This window comes from Stenella coeruleoalba (assembly GCF_951394435.1).
Source record: "Stenella coeruleoalba genome assembly, chromosome: 13".
NCBI lineage: Eukaryota > Metazoa > Chordata > Mammalia > Artiodactyla > Delphinidae > Stenella > Stenella coeruleoalba.
The window spans coordinates 19,116,082-19,131,237 of NC_137159.1; positions in this window are offsets into that span (position 1 = coordinate 19,116,082).

Sequence of the window (15,156 nt, forward strand, 5' to 3'; positions counted from 1 at the left end):
GGTAAGAGGAAGGGGGACAGAGATGTACATACATAGGGCTAGCATTCCTAGTATTATTTAATATAACGTTCTGAATTTTCTATACCCTCCCCTCTCCAAAAGGCCTAATGAGGAGCTGGAGCAAAACTGTACTTGCAGGCGCTAAGGGCAGTATGGAATTCACATTGTGAGTTTTCTGTAGGTGACTCATGAAAATACACTTTAAAGTACCCCACTCCTGATGATGGGACTTTCAACAACTGTACCTGACTAAAAGAATTATTCTAACAGATAGAGGCCCTTTTGATACCCCTTACTAACCATATACAGTGTTACATATCTTAATATAGTCTAGGAGTAGCACATGCTCTATATACTTCTCACATACGAAGAACTCAAATACATTACATATATATATATATATGTTTTTCCACTTTCTTTTGAAAAAAGATTGAGCCTAAATATGTGGTATAAGAAGGAGTAACAACACAATAATAATTTTATAAATACCTTTGAAGATTTCTAAAACTACAGGTGATATATTTTAAAATAGAACAACATTAAAATAATGAATTTTCTTATGAATAGTGTAATTGATTTTCTTGATGTTTTCATACACAGAAAGCCAATGCAATAAAAATAGACTTCTTGGAGAGGCCAGATGGGAAAATATAAAGGCAGAAGATCAGAAACATTGATTAATGAAGAGATGGAACCTTAGAATCTAGGCCCAAGTAGGTTTCAAAACTCCCTATCAAAGCTGATCCCCAAATCTTGTGGCATTGCTGTGGCTAATTAGAGGCACGGGTAGGACTCATGTGTCTGCACCATAATGAGAAATAGAAGCAAGTTACCTTGCTTCAAGACTATGCAATGTCCTGGATGCCAAGATAAGGAAACCAGTCTTTAAATTTGAAACTCAAGAAGATATACAGAGACAGTTACTGTCTAAGATTATTCTAAAGTTCATAGGACTACGTTTCTGAGCAAGCATTCCTTTACAGAAGATCCACACTGTTTATAATGTAAATGCCAGCACACCTTACATTTGTGCTGTATATGTTACTGACTTTATGGATTTTGATGCATAATATGTGGAATGTGCTCTGTAGGGTCTCAGGTAGCTTCCCTGGGGAGACCTGAGAGACAAACTTTCTGAGGAAACTGAATTTATCTCCAGAAAACAAGGAATACTGTGTGATTTGCCTAAATATATATAAACAAGAGGAAGAAACCCACTGATCATTCAACAATATTAGAATTTCCTTCATTTTCATATATTGCATCAAGAAAAGAGATCATAAGGGCTCCTCATGCCTATGAATCAACAGGCAAGAAAGAGACCTTCAAGATGGCAGAAAAGTAAGATGTGGAGATCACCTTCCTCCCCACAAATGCATCAGAAATACATCTACATGTGGAACAACTCCTACAGAACACCTACTGAATGCTGGCAGAAGACCTCAGACCTCCCAAAAGGCAAGAAACTCCCCCACGTACCTGGGTAGGGCAAAAGAAAAAAGAAAAGGCAGAGACAAAAGAAGAGGGATGGGAGACCTGCACCAGTGGGAGGGAGCTATGAAGGAGGAAAAGTTTCCACACACTAGGAAGCCCTGTCATTGGCAGAGACAGCGGGTGGTTCGGGGGAAGCTTCAGAACCATGGAGGAGAGTGCAGCAACAGGGGCTCAGAGGACAAAGCAGAGAGATTCCTGCAAAGAGGGTTGGTGCCAACCAGCACTCACCAGCCTGAGAGGCTTTTCTGCTCACTGCCTGGGGCAGGTGGGGACTGGGAAATGAGGCTCAGGCTTCGGGGTCTGATCCCAAGGAAAGGACTGGGGTTGGCTGTGTGAACACAGCCTGAAGGGAGCTAGTGTGCCACAGCTAGCTAAGAGAGTCTGGGGAAAAGTCTGGAACTGCTGAAGAGGCAAGAAACTTTCTCTTGCCTTTTTGTTTCACAGTGCGCGAAGAGAGGGGATTAAGAACATGGCCTAAAGGAGCTCCAGAGATGGGCGCGAGCTGTGGCTATCAGCCTGGACCCCAGAGACAAGCATGAGATGCTAAGGCTGCTGCTGCAGCCACCAAGAGCCTGTGTGCAAGCACATGTCACTATCCATACCTCCCGTCCAGGGAACCTGTGCAGCCCAAAACTGCCTGGGTCCCATGATCCAAGGACAACACTCACGGGAGAACACACGGTGTGCTTCAGGCTGTTGCAACGTCATGCTGGCCTCTGCAGCCTTAGGCTCGCACCACATTCAGTACCCCACCCTCCTTCCGACCAGAGCAAGCCAGAGCCCCTAATAAGCTGCTACTTTAACACCATCCTGCCTGAATGAACAACAGATGCCCTCAGGTGACCTACATGCAAAGGCAGGGCCAAATCCAAAGCTGAACCCCAGGAGCTGTGTGAACAAGGAAGAGAAAAGGAAATCTTTCCCAGCAGCCCCAGGAGCAGCAGATTAAATATCCACAATCAACTTGAGGTACGCTGCATCTGTGGAATATCTGAATAGACAAAGAATCATCCCAAATTGAGGCAGTGGCCTTTGGGAACAAAGGTGTATATATTTTTCTTTCCTTTTTCTCTTTTAGTAAGGGTGTATGTGTGTGCTTCTGTGTGTGATTATGACTGTATAGCTTTATTTTACCATTTGCCTTAGGGTTCTGTCTGTCTGTTTTCATATTTGTTTTTGTTTGTTATGGTTTATTTTTAGCATTTGTTATCATTGGTGGATTTGTTGTTTGCTCTCCATTTTCTTCCTTTTTTTCTTACTTTTTTGTTTTTTATTTTTAATAATTAAAACTTTCTTTTCTTTTTTATATTAATAACTTTATTTTATTTATTTACTTTTTTCTCCCTTTTCTTCTGAGCCATTTGGCTGACAGGGTCTTGGTTCTCTGGCTGGGTGTCAGGCCTGAGATTCTGAGGTGGGAGAGCCGAGTTCAGGACATTTATCCACAAGAGACCTCTCAGTTCCATGTAATATCAAATGGTGAAACCTCTCCCAGAGATCTCCATGTGAACACCAAGACACAGCTCCACTCAATGACCAGCAGTTACAATGCTGTACACCCTGTGCCAAACAACTAGAAAGACTGGAACACAACCTCACCCATTAACAGAGAAGCTGCCTAAAATCATAGTAAGGTCACAAACACCCCAAAGCACACCACCAGACACGTCCTGCCTACCAGAAAGACAATATCCAGCCTCATCCACAAAACACAGGCACCAGTCCCCCCCACCAGGAAGCCTAAACAACCCACAGAACCAACCTTAGCCACTAGGGCCAGACATCAAAAACGGTGGGAACGATGAACCTGCAGGCTGCGAAAAGGAGACCCAAAACACCGTAAGTTAAGCAAAATAAGAAACAGAAACACAAAGCAGATGAAGGAGCAAGTTAAAAGCCCATCAACCAAACAAATGAAAAGGAACTAGGCAGTCTACCTGAAAAAGGATTCAGAGTAATGATAGTAAAGATCATCCAAAATCTTAGAAAGAGAATGGAGAAAATACAAGAAATATTTAATAAGGACCCTAGAAGAACTAAAGAGCAAACAAACAATGATGAACAATGCAATAAATGAAATTAAAAATACCGTAGAAGGAATCAATAGCAGTATAACTGAGGCAGAAGAAAGGATAAGTGACCTGGAAGATAAAATAGTGGAAATAACTACTGCAGAGCAGAATAAAGAAAAAAAGAATGAAAAGAATAGGACAGTCACCGATACCTCTGGGACAACATTAAACATGCCCATATTCGAATTATAGTGGTCCCAGAAGAAGAAGAGAAAAAGAAAGGGACAGAGAAAATATTTGAAGAGATTATAGTTGAAAACTTCCCTAATATGGTAAAGGAAATAGTTATGCGTGTCCAGGAAATGCAGAGAGTCCCATATAGGATAAATTCAAGGAGAAACACACCAAGACACATATTAATCAAACTACAAAAAACTAAATACAAAGAATAAATAATAAAAGTGGCAAGGGAAAAACAACAAATAACATACAAGGGAACACCCATAAGGTTAACAGATAAACTTTCATCAGAAACACTGTAAGCTAGAAGGGAGTGGCAGGACATATTTAAAGTGATGAAATGGCAAAACCTACAACCAAGATTACTCTACCCAACAAGGATCTCATTCAGATTCAATGGAAAAATTAAAACTTTAAAGACAAGCAAAAGTTAAGATAATTCAGCACCACCAACCAGCTTTACAATAAATGCTAAAAGAACTTCTCTAGGCAAGAAACACAAGAGAAATAAAAGACCTATAATAACAAACCCAAAACAATTAAGAGAATGGTAACAGAAACATAGATATCAATAATTATCATAAATGTAAATGGATTAAATGTCTCCAACCAAAAGACATAGACTTGCTGAGGGATACAAAACCAAGACCCATATATATGCTGTCTACAAGAGACCCACTACAGACACAGAGATACATACTGACTGAAAGTGAGGGGATGGAAAAAGATATTCCATGCAAATGGAAATCAAAAGAAAACGGGAGTAGCAATTGTCATATCGGACAAAGCCAACTTTAAAACAAAGACTATTACAAAGACAAAGAAGGACACTACATAATGATCAAGGGACAAATTCAAGAAGAAGGTATAACAATTGTAAATAGTTATGCACTCAACATAGGAGCACTTCAATACATAAGGCAAATGCTAACAGCCATAAAATGGAAAATAGACAGTAACACAATCATAGTAGGGGACCTTAACACCCCACTTTCACTAATCGACAGATCATAAAAAATGAAAATAAATACAGAAACACAAACTTTAAATGATACATTAAACAAGATGGACTTAATTGATATTTATAGGACATTCCATCCAAAAACAGCAGAATACACTTTCTTTTCCAATGCTCATGGAACATTCTCCAGGGTCGATCATATCTTGGGTCACAAATGAAGCCTTGGTAAATTTAAGAAAATTGAAACTGTATAAAGTACGTTTTCTGACTACAATGCTATGAGACTAGATATCAATTACAGGAATAAATCTGTAAAAAAAAAAAAAAAACACATGGGGACTAAATAATACACTACTTAATAACCAAGAGATCACTGAAGAAATCAAAGAGAAAATCAAAAACTACCTAGAAACAAATGAAAATGAAAACATGATGACCCAAAACCTATGGGATGCAGCAAAAGAAGTTCTAAGAGGGAAGTTTATAGCAATACAATCCTATCTCAAGAAATAAGAAACATCTCAAATAAACAACCTAACCTTACACCTGAAGTAATTAGAGAAAGAAGAACAAAAATACCCCTCAAAGTTAGAAGGAAAGAAATCATAAAGATCAGATCAGAAATCAATGAAAAAGAAATGAAGTAAAGAAATAGCAAATATCAATAAAATTAAAAGCTGGTTCTTTGAGAAGATAAAAAAAAAATTGATAAACCAATAGCCAGACTCACAAAGAAAAAAATGGAGAAGACTCAAATCAATAGAATTAGAAATGTATAAAGAGAAGTAACAACTGACACAGTGGAAATTAAAGTAGTAATCTCATGAGAGATTACTACAAGCAACTATATGCCAATAAAATGGACAACCTGGAAGAAATGGACAAATTCTTAGAAAAGCACAACTTCTCATACTGAACCAAGAAGAAACACAAAATATAAAAAGACCAACCGCAAGCACTGAAATTGAAACTGTGATTAAAACTCTTCCAACAAACAAAGGTCCAGGACCAGATGTCTTCACAGGCAAATTCTATCAAACATTTAGAGAAGAGCTAATACCTATCCTTCTCAAACTCTTCCAAAACATAGCAGAGAGGGGATCACTCCCATACTCATTCTACAAGGCCACCATTACCCTGATACCAAAACCAAACAAAGACGTCACAAAGAAAGAAAACTACAGACCAATATCACTGATGAACATAGATGCAAAAATCCTCAACAAAATACTAGCAAACAGAATCCAACAGCACATTAAAAGGATGATACACCATGATCAAGTGGGGTTTATCCCAGGAATGCAAGTATTCTTCCATATATGCAAATCAATCAATGTGATACACCATATTAACAAACTGAACAATAAAAACCGTATTATCGGGCTTCCCTGGTGGCGCAGTGGTTAAAAGTCTGCCTGTAAATGCAGGGGACAAGGGTTCGTGTCCTGGTCCGGGAAGATCCCACATGCCATGGAGCAGCTAGACCCGTGAGCCATGGCCGCTGAGCCTGCATGTTCGGAGCCTGTGCTCTGTAATGGGAGAGGCCACAACAGTGAGAGGCCCACTTACCGCAAAAAACAAACAAACAAACAAACAAAAACTTATGATCATCTCAATAGATGCAGAAAAAGCATTCAACAGAATTAAACACCCATTTGTGATAAAAACCCTCCAGAAAGTAGTCATAGAGAGAACTTACCTAAACATAATAGAGGCCATGTACAACAAACCCACAGCCAACATGGTTCTCAATGGTGAAAAACTGAAACCATTTCCACTAAGATCAGGAAAAAGACAAGGTTGCCAACTATCACCACTATTATTCAACATAGTTTTGGAAGTTTTATTCATGGCAATCAGAGAAGAAAAAGAAATAAAAGGAATCTAAATTGGAAAAGAAGAAGTAAAGCTGCCACTGTTTACAGATGACATGATACACTACATAGAGAATGCTACAGCTGCTACCAGAAAACTACTAGAGCTAATCAATGAATTTGGTAAAGTAGCAGGATACAAAATTAATGCACAGAAATCTCTTGCATTCTTATACAATAATGATGAAAAATCTGAAAGAGAAATTAAGGAAACACTCCCATTTACCATTGCAACAAAAAGAAGAAAATACCTTGGAATAAACCTTCCTAAGGAGACAAAATACTTGTATGCAGAAAACTATAAGACACTGATGAAAGTAATTAAAGATGATACAAACAGATGGAGATATACACCATGTCCTTGATTGGAATAATCGGCATTGTGAAAATGACTATACTATGCAAAGCAATCTACAGATTCAAAGTAATCCCTATCAAACTACCACTGGCACTTTTCACAGAACTAGAACAAAAAAATTCACAATTTGTATGGAACACAAAACACCCCAAATAGCCAAAGGAATCTTGAGGAAGAAAAACGGAGGTGGAGGAATCAGGCTCCTAGACTTCAGACTATACTACAAAGCTCCAGTAATCAAGACAATATGGTACTGGCACAAAAACAGAAATGTAGATCAATGGAACAGGAAATAAGGACCAGAGATAAACTCATGCACATATGGTGTCCTTATCTTTGATAAAGGAGGCAGGAGTATACAATGGAGAAAAGATAGCTTCTTCAATAAGTGGTGCTGGGAAAACTGGAAAGCTACATGGAAAAGAATGAAATTAGAACACTCCTTAACACCGTACTCAAAAATAAACTCAAAATGGATTAAAGCCCTAAATGTAAGGCCAGACACTACACAACTCTTAGAGCAAAACATAGGCAGAACACTTTATGACAAAAATCACAGCAGAATACTTTTTGAGCTGCCTCCTAGAGAAATGGAAATAAAAACAAAAATAAACTGTGGGACCTAATAAAAGCTTTTGCACAGCAAAGGAAACCATAAACAAGCTGATGTTTGCAAATGAAGCAACTGACAAATGATTAATCTCAAAAATATGCAAGCAGATCATGCAGCTCAATATCAAAAAAACAAACAACCCAATCCAAAAATGGCTAGAAGACCTAAACAGACATTTCTCCAAAGAGATACAGATTGCCAACAAACAAATGAAAGAATGCTCAACATCATTAGTCATTAGAGAAATGCAAATCAAAGCTACAATGAGGTATCACCTCACATCAGTCAGAATGGCCATCATCAAAAAATTTACAACCAATAAATGCTGGAGAGGGTGTGGAGAAAAGGGAACCCTCTTGACCTGTTGGTGGGAATGTAAATTGATACAGCCACTATGAAGAACAGTATGGAGCTTCCTTAAAAAGCTAAAAATAGAAATACCATACAGCCCTGCCATCCCACTACTGGGCATACCCTGAGAAAACCATAATTCAAAAAGAATCATGTACCACAATGTTCATTGCAGTTCTATTTACAATAGCCAGGACATGGAAGCAACCTAAGTGTCCATTGACAGATGAATGGCTAAAGATGTGGCACGTATATACAATGGAATATTACTCAGCCATAGAAAGAAACAAATTTGAGTTATTTGTGGGGAGGTGGTTGGACCTAGAGTCTGTCATACAGAGTGAAGTAAGTCAGAAAGAGAAAAACAAATACCGTATGCTAACAAATATACATATAGAATCTAAAAAAAAAAAAAAGAGGTCATGAAGAACCTAGGGGCAAGACAGGTATAAAGACGTTGACCTACTAGAGAATGGACTTGAGGGCATGGGGGGGGAAGGGTAAGCTGCGTCAAAGTGAGAGAGTAGCATGGACATTTATACACTACCAAATATAAAATTGATAGCTAGTGTGAAGCAGCCACATAGCACAGGGAGATCAGCGTGGCACTTTTTGACCACCTAGAGGGTTGGGATAGGGAGGGTGGGAGGTAGCAAGATGCAAGAGGGAACAGGTGTGAGGATATATGTATATGTATAGCTGATTCCCTTTTTAATAAAGCAGAAACTAACACACCATTGTAAAGCAATTATATTCCCATAAATATGTTAAAAAAGCAAAAAAAAAAAAAACGATTAGAAGAGATCATTTAAATATGAAAATGGAACTCTAATGACTTACTGACATTTTTTTGCCATTAGAAGTCAGATTGTGGTCCCAAAGGGGAAGATTTCTTCTCAGTGTTTAACATATTACCCAGAAATTTCTGGCTTCCTGGAATTTTCAATAATAATTCCAAATCTCTTGGCAATAGCTTTCAAGCACCACAATTTCTGCCAATAAAAGAATGATCATTAAGCATGCTCTCACTTTGGTTGTTTAAGAGTCCAGCTATGGGCGGCCAAATTGTTATTATTCTGCAGGGACTGCTTGATATGAAGAGTATGTTTGAAGTGGAAATCACACGACGCTGCTTGATGCAATCACCTGATTGACTAGGTGATTATTTAATTTGGGGAAAATATTATCATAGTATAAAGACTTCATTTGGAATGAGAAAAAACTCAGTTTAAAAAGCATTTGTCAGGGCTTCCCTGGTGGCACAGTGGTTGAGAGTCCGCCTGCCAATGCAGGGGACACGGGTTCGCTAGAGAAAGCCAGATGTTCTTTTTCAGATGAAGAGAACAACTACATCAAGCTAGATAAATTGTGTTTGGTTGGAAGTCTGATCTGAAACAGGAAATATTTGTTGCCATGTGCTATGAGACAAGGAAACTACATAATAAACCATTAATTATCTTGCATTCTGTTTTCATTTGCCAAATATATACGGTGACAGTAACTTAATCAACAACATTATAATAAAGTGACCATAGAGACAATACTCACTGCTCTGGATTCAAACAGACCTGGACTTGAGTCCAGCTGCATCACCTTGATGATGTTACTCAACTTCCTTAATTCTTAGTTTCCTTGTTTTTTTTTTTTTAAACCAAGAAAAATATAATAATAATACCTGTCTTCATAGAGTGGTATTAAATGAGTTATTACAGATAAAGGAATATGTGTGTTAACTTCAAAGTTCTGTAACATTTTTGAGCACTCAAAATATTATTTTATGGTGTAATAGAAGTAGCAGTATATACAAACTGAGGCTAAGGGAACTAATGATTGGCATGGTGAATTATTGGTGGCAGAAATGAGTTTTGAATTAGATGCCCAATCTCCCTCTCCAGGGCTTTTTCTACTACATCTCATCCCAAGAAAAAAGCTCATCTCTGAGCCTTGACTATTTCATGTTCCAATATGATCAGGACCTATCTGGCCTCTTCAACCATGAACTTCCTTTATAGTCTAATAAAAAAAAATGACACAAGAAAATAGAGGCAAGCAGTAGCAGCAAGTCAGGATTTTACCAAAGAAAAATGTAAAATCCAGTTAGCTATTATTGCTTTCAATTTGCCAGTTCACTTTTTAAGTTCTCCAACTGCTTCCAGCATGTGATATACAATCTTCATCATGAATTGTTACATTTGTGTTTGTAATGTTACTTTCAAATTCAATTTTACTCAATTGCATCCAAAAATTTTACAAAAACAAACCAAAAAATGGGTTATTTAAAATAACGCAGAAGGAAAATTCAGAAAACAAAAAGACCTCTTATTTAAGCATTTATATACTCAAATATTTATTATCTTAACCAGCAGCTAAACAACCTAAAAAGATCTAAAAGGGTTTATAATCTGAATACTCACATTGGCCAATCTCAACTGCTCCTAAGTGTCTTCTGATAATTTTTGGAGTGATGCACCTGGCTTGCTAGATAAGAAGTGAATCAATGAAGGTGTGACAGACAGATTTTATGTTAGCCACAGACCTGGATATTAATATTATAGAAATTTCTTTGGCTGGAAGTGGAGGGATGAGGCAGAAAAAGAAGTCAAAGACTTTTGAAGCATAAGAAGTATTATTGTTGAAGTGCCATTGTTGCCTTTGAAGTTGGGAGAAGGAAGGAATCTACTAGCCAGGAAATGCAGACATCCTTAGAAGTTGAAGACCCCCCACTCCATCCTCCCTGGGCCAACAGCCAGCAAGGAAATGGCACCTCAGTTCTATAATCACATAGAACTGAATTTTGCCAACAACCTGTGTGAACATGGAAACAGGGTTTTCCCCAGAGTCTTTGGTGAGAAATGCAGGCTAACACCTTGATTTCCAAGCAGAGGAATTAGCTGAACCCACTGGGCTTCTGATCTGCAGAACTGGGATATATAAATGTGTCTCATTTTAAGCTGCTAGATTCATGTTAATTTGGTACAGCAGCTCACAATATAGATCTTTAAATAATGTCTTAACCCAGTTCTGAGGACCCTACTAGAGACAGGTAAGTTTCCCTTCTCAAGCAGTAAAGTACACTTCCCCAATCACATGCCTTACCTGGCTCTTACATTCCAGGCCACCATACACCCACCCTAATATACCCATGGTCAGGTACCAGACAGCCAGGGGTAGATCCTGTGTTACCTGCTGTAATTATTCAAATAAGCCTATCCTAAACCTGTTTGCCTCACCCATTTCTTCCCCAGGAAACCACAACAAATGTGCTCGTCAACAGTTCCCTTGTATCTTTTGCCATCTCACCAATCCCTGTGCTTCCCCTGAGAGGTTCTGTGTGGTATGCTATGCTCTCCCCAGGCAACTGTGAGTATTTTTTTGATTATGGTTTTCTCTGGGTATATGCCCTGTAGTAAGATTGCTGGGTCATGTGGTAGTTCTATTTTTATTTTTTTAAGGAACCTCCATACTGTTCTCCATAGTGGCTGTATCAATTTACATTCCCACCAACAGTGCAGGAGGGTTCCCTTTTCTCCACATCCTCTCCACCATTTGTTGTTTGTAGAATTTCTGATGATGGTCATTCTGACTGGTGTGAGGTGATACCTCATTGTAGTTTTGATTTGCATTTTTCTAATAATTAGTTATGTTGAACGTCTTTTCATGTTTTTGTTGGCCATCTGTATGTCTTCTTTGGGAGAAATGTCTATTTGGGTCTTCTGCCCATTTTTTCATTGGGTTGTTTGTTTTCTGGATATTGAGCTGTGTGAGTTGTTTGCATATTTTGGAGATTAATCCTTTGTCAGTTGCTTCATTTGCAAATATTTTCTCCCATTCTGAGGGTTGTCTTTTCATCTAGTTTATGGTTTCCTTTGCTGTGCAAAAGCTTTTAAGTTTAATTAGGCCCTATTTGTTTATTTTTGTTTTTATTTTCATTACACTAGGAGGTGGATTGAAAAAGATCTTGCTGCAATTTATGTAAAAGAGTGTTCACCCTATGTTTTCCTCTAAGATTTTTACAGTGTCTGGCCTTACATTTAGTCGTCAATCCATTTTATTTTTGTGCATGGTGTTAGGGAGTGTTCTAATTTCATTCTTTTCCATGTAGCTGTCTAGTTTTCCCAGCACCACTTATTGAAGTGACTGTCTTTTCTCCATTGTATATTCTTCCCTCCTTTGTTATAGATTAGGTGATCATAGGTGTATGAGATTACTTCTGGACTTTCTATCCTGTTCCATTGATCTATATTTCTGTTTTTGTGCCAGTACCATACTCTCTTGATTACTGTAGCTTTGGAGTATAGTCTGAAGTAAGGGCACCTGATTCCTCCAGCTCTGTTTTTCTTTCTCAAGATTGCTTTTGCTATTCAGGGTCTTTTATGTTTCCATACAAATTGTAAAAATTTTTGTTCTAATTTTGTGAAAAATACCATTGGTAATTTGATAGGGATTGCATTGAATCTGTAGATTGCTTTGGGTAGTATAGTCATTTTCACAATAGTGATTCTTCCAATCCAAGAACATGGTGTATCTCTCTATCTGTTTGTGTCATCATTGATTCTTTTCATCAGTATCTTATAGTTTTCTCAGTACAGGTCTTTTGTCTCCTTAGGTAGGTTTATTTCTACCTAAGATATATTATTATTTTATTCTTTTTGATGTGATGGTAAATGGGATTGTCCCCTTGATTTCTCTTTCTGATCTTTCATTGTTAGTGTATAGATATGCAAGAGATTTCTGTGTATTAATTTTGAATACTGCAACTTTACCAAATTCATTGATGAGCTCTAGTAGTTTTCTGGTATTAACTTTAGGGTTTTCTTTGTAGAGTATCATGTCATCTGCAAACAGTGACAGTTTTACTTCTTCTTTCCAATTTGGATTCCTTTTATTTCTTTTTCTTCTCTGATTGCCAAGGTCAGGAATTCTAAAACTATGTTGAGTAATAGTGGTGAGAATGGATATCCTTGTCTTGTTCCTGATCTTAGAGGAAATGCTTTCAGTTTTTCATCATTGAGAATGATGTTTGCTGTGAGTTTGTCATATATGGCTTTTACTATGTTGAGGTAGGTTCATTTTGTGCTCACTTTCTTGAGAGTTTTATCATAAATTGGTGTTGAATTTTTTGAAAAGCTTTTTCTGCATCTACTGAGATGACCATATGGTTTATATTCTTCAATCAGAATGGGAGAAAATATTTGCAAACAAAGCAACCAACAAGGGCTTAATCTCCAAAATATACAAACATATCATGAATCTCAATATCAAAAAGACAAACAACCCAATCAAAAAATGGGTGGAAGACCTAAATAGACATTTCTCCAAAGAAGACATACAGATGACCAACAAACACATGAAAAGATGTTCAATGTGACTAATTATTAGAAAAATGAAAATCAAAACTACAATGAGGTATCACTTCACACTGGTCAGAATGGCTATCATCAAAAAATCTACAAACAATAAATGCTGGAGAGGGTGTGGAGAAAAGGGAATCCTGTTGCACTGTTGGTGGGGATGTAAATTGATACAGCCACTATGGAGAACAGTATGGAGGTTCCTTGAAAAATTAAAAATAGAACTATCATATGATCCAGGAATCCCACTTCTGAGAGTATATCTGTAAAAAAACATAATTCAAAAAGATACATGCACCCCAATGTTCATTGCAGCTCTATTTACAATAGCTAAGACATGGAAGAAACCTAAATTTCCATCAACAGAGGAATGGATAAAGAAGATATGGTACATATATATAATGATGTAGTACTCAGCCTTAAAAAAGAATGAATTAATGTCATTTACAACAACATGGATTGACCTAGAGATTGTCATACTGAGTGAAATAATCAGACAGAGAAAGAGAAATATCATATGATATTGTTTACATATGGAATCTAAAAGAACAAAAAAGGATACAAATAAACTTATCTACAAAGTAGAAATAGAGTTACAGAAGTAGAAAATAAACTTATTGTCACCAGGGTATAAGGGAGGGAGGGATAAATTGGAAGATTGGGGTTGACATATACACACTATGTCTTATATATAATGTAGATAACTAATAAGGACCTCCTGTATAGCACAGGGCACACTACTCAATATTCTGTAATGGCCTATATGGGAAAATAATCTACAAAAGATTGGAGATATATATATATATATATATATATATATATATATATATATATATATATATATATATATATATATAAACTGATTCATTTTGCTGTACACCTGAAACTAACACAACATTGTAAATAAACTATACTCCAATTAATTTTTCTTTAAAAAATGCGGATTCACACCAAAGTTTGTTTGTCACTGTTTTCACTGACTTCTGCTTCTCCTTTTCCTCCCCTTCTCCCACCATATTGAGGAGTAAGGGAAAAAGAAGAAAATGCTTCAATAAATTTAACAAATATGCCAAATATACCAAAGTGATTTAAAGAACCATAAAAAAAAAAAACATTCTATGTGCAAAAGCCAGGCAACTGGACCACATATGTTTTCTAGGATTTCCTTTTCAGTTCCCAAACGGGCTCCTGTTTGCTTCAACTGAAATCACAACCTCAGGCAACTGAAATGTTGCCAGCCGTTTGCTATTGTTTTGGAAATGCCCTAGGGGTAGGGTTCAACTCCTCATGAGCTGAGCTTGGAATCAAATCAAATTGCCACTTTGTGTGTGAGAATAGAAATTTACCAGAGAACTACAAGTTTGAACAAATATTGACTATGCCCTAGAGATGGTACTTTGAACAGATCTCCAAAAGTGGTCAGATATCTGGTGTCCAAAGTGCTGTCTGATTTTGCTAACAGTAGCACTGGAAGGGGCGGGAATAGCCCTAAGTTAAGATGTCCCAGACCCTGCTATTTTACCTAGGTTCAGTAATTTTCCAAGGATAGAAAATTTTCAGTTTATTCTATGGATTTTTTTTTCAATTGCCAGATGTCCAAAATGGTTGATTTTAGTTGTTTTGTTTTTACTTTTTTGTTTTATACAGAGGGCAAGTTCACCTACTCCTCATCCACAATTCCAGAACTGATTAAACATTATTTTTACATTTGCATTAATCTCTTCTATATGTTTGCTGATTTTTCATTTATTTTGTCTGTCAGTGATGGAAATGTGTTAAATATCTTGCTATAATGATAGATTTGTTTCCTTTTCCTAGTTCTGTAATTTTCATCAATTATGAATATAGTTATGCCAGCTTTAATTTGATTATAATTTCCATAGCATATATTTTTCGATTCTC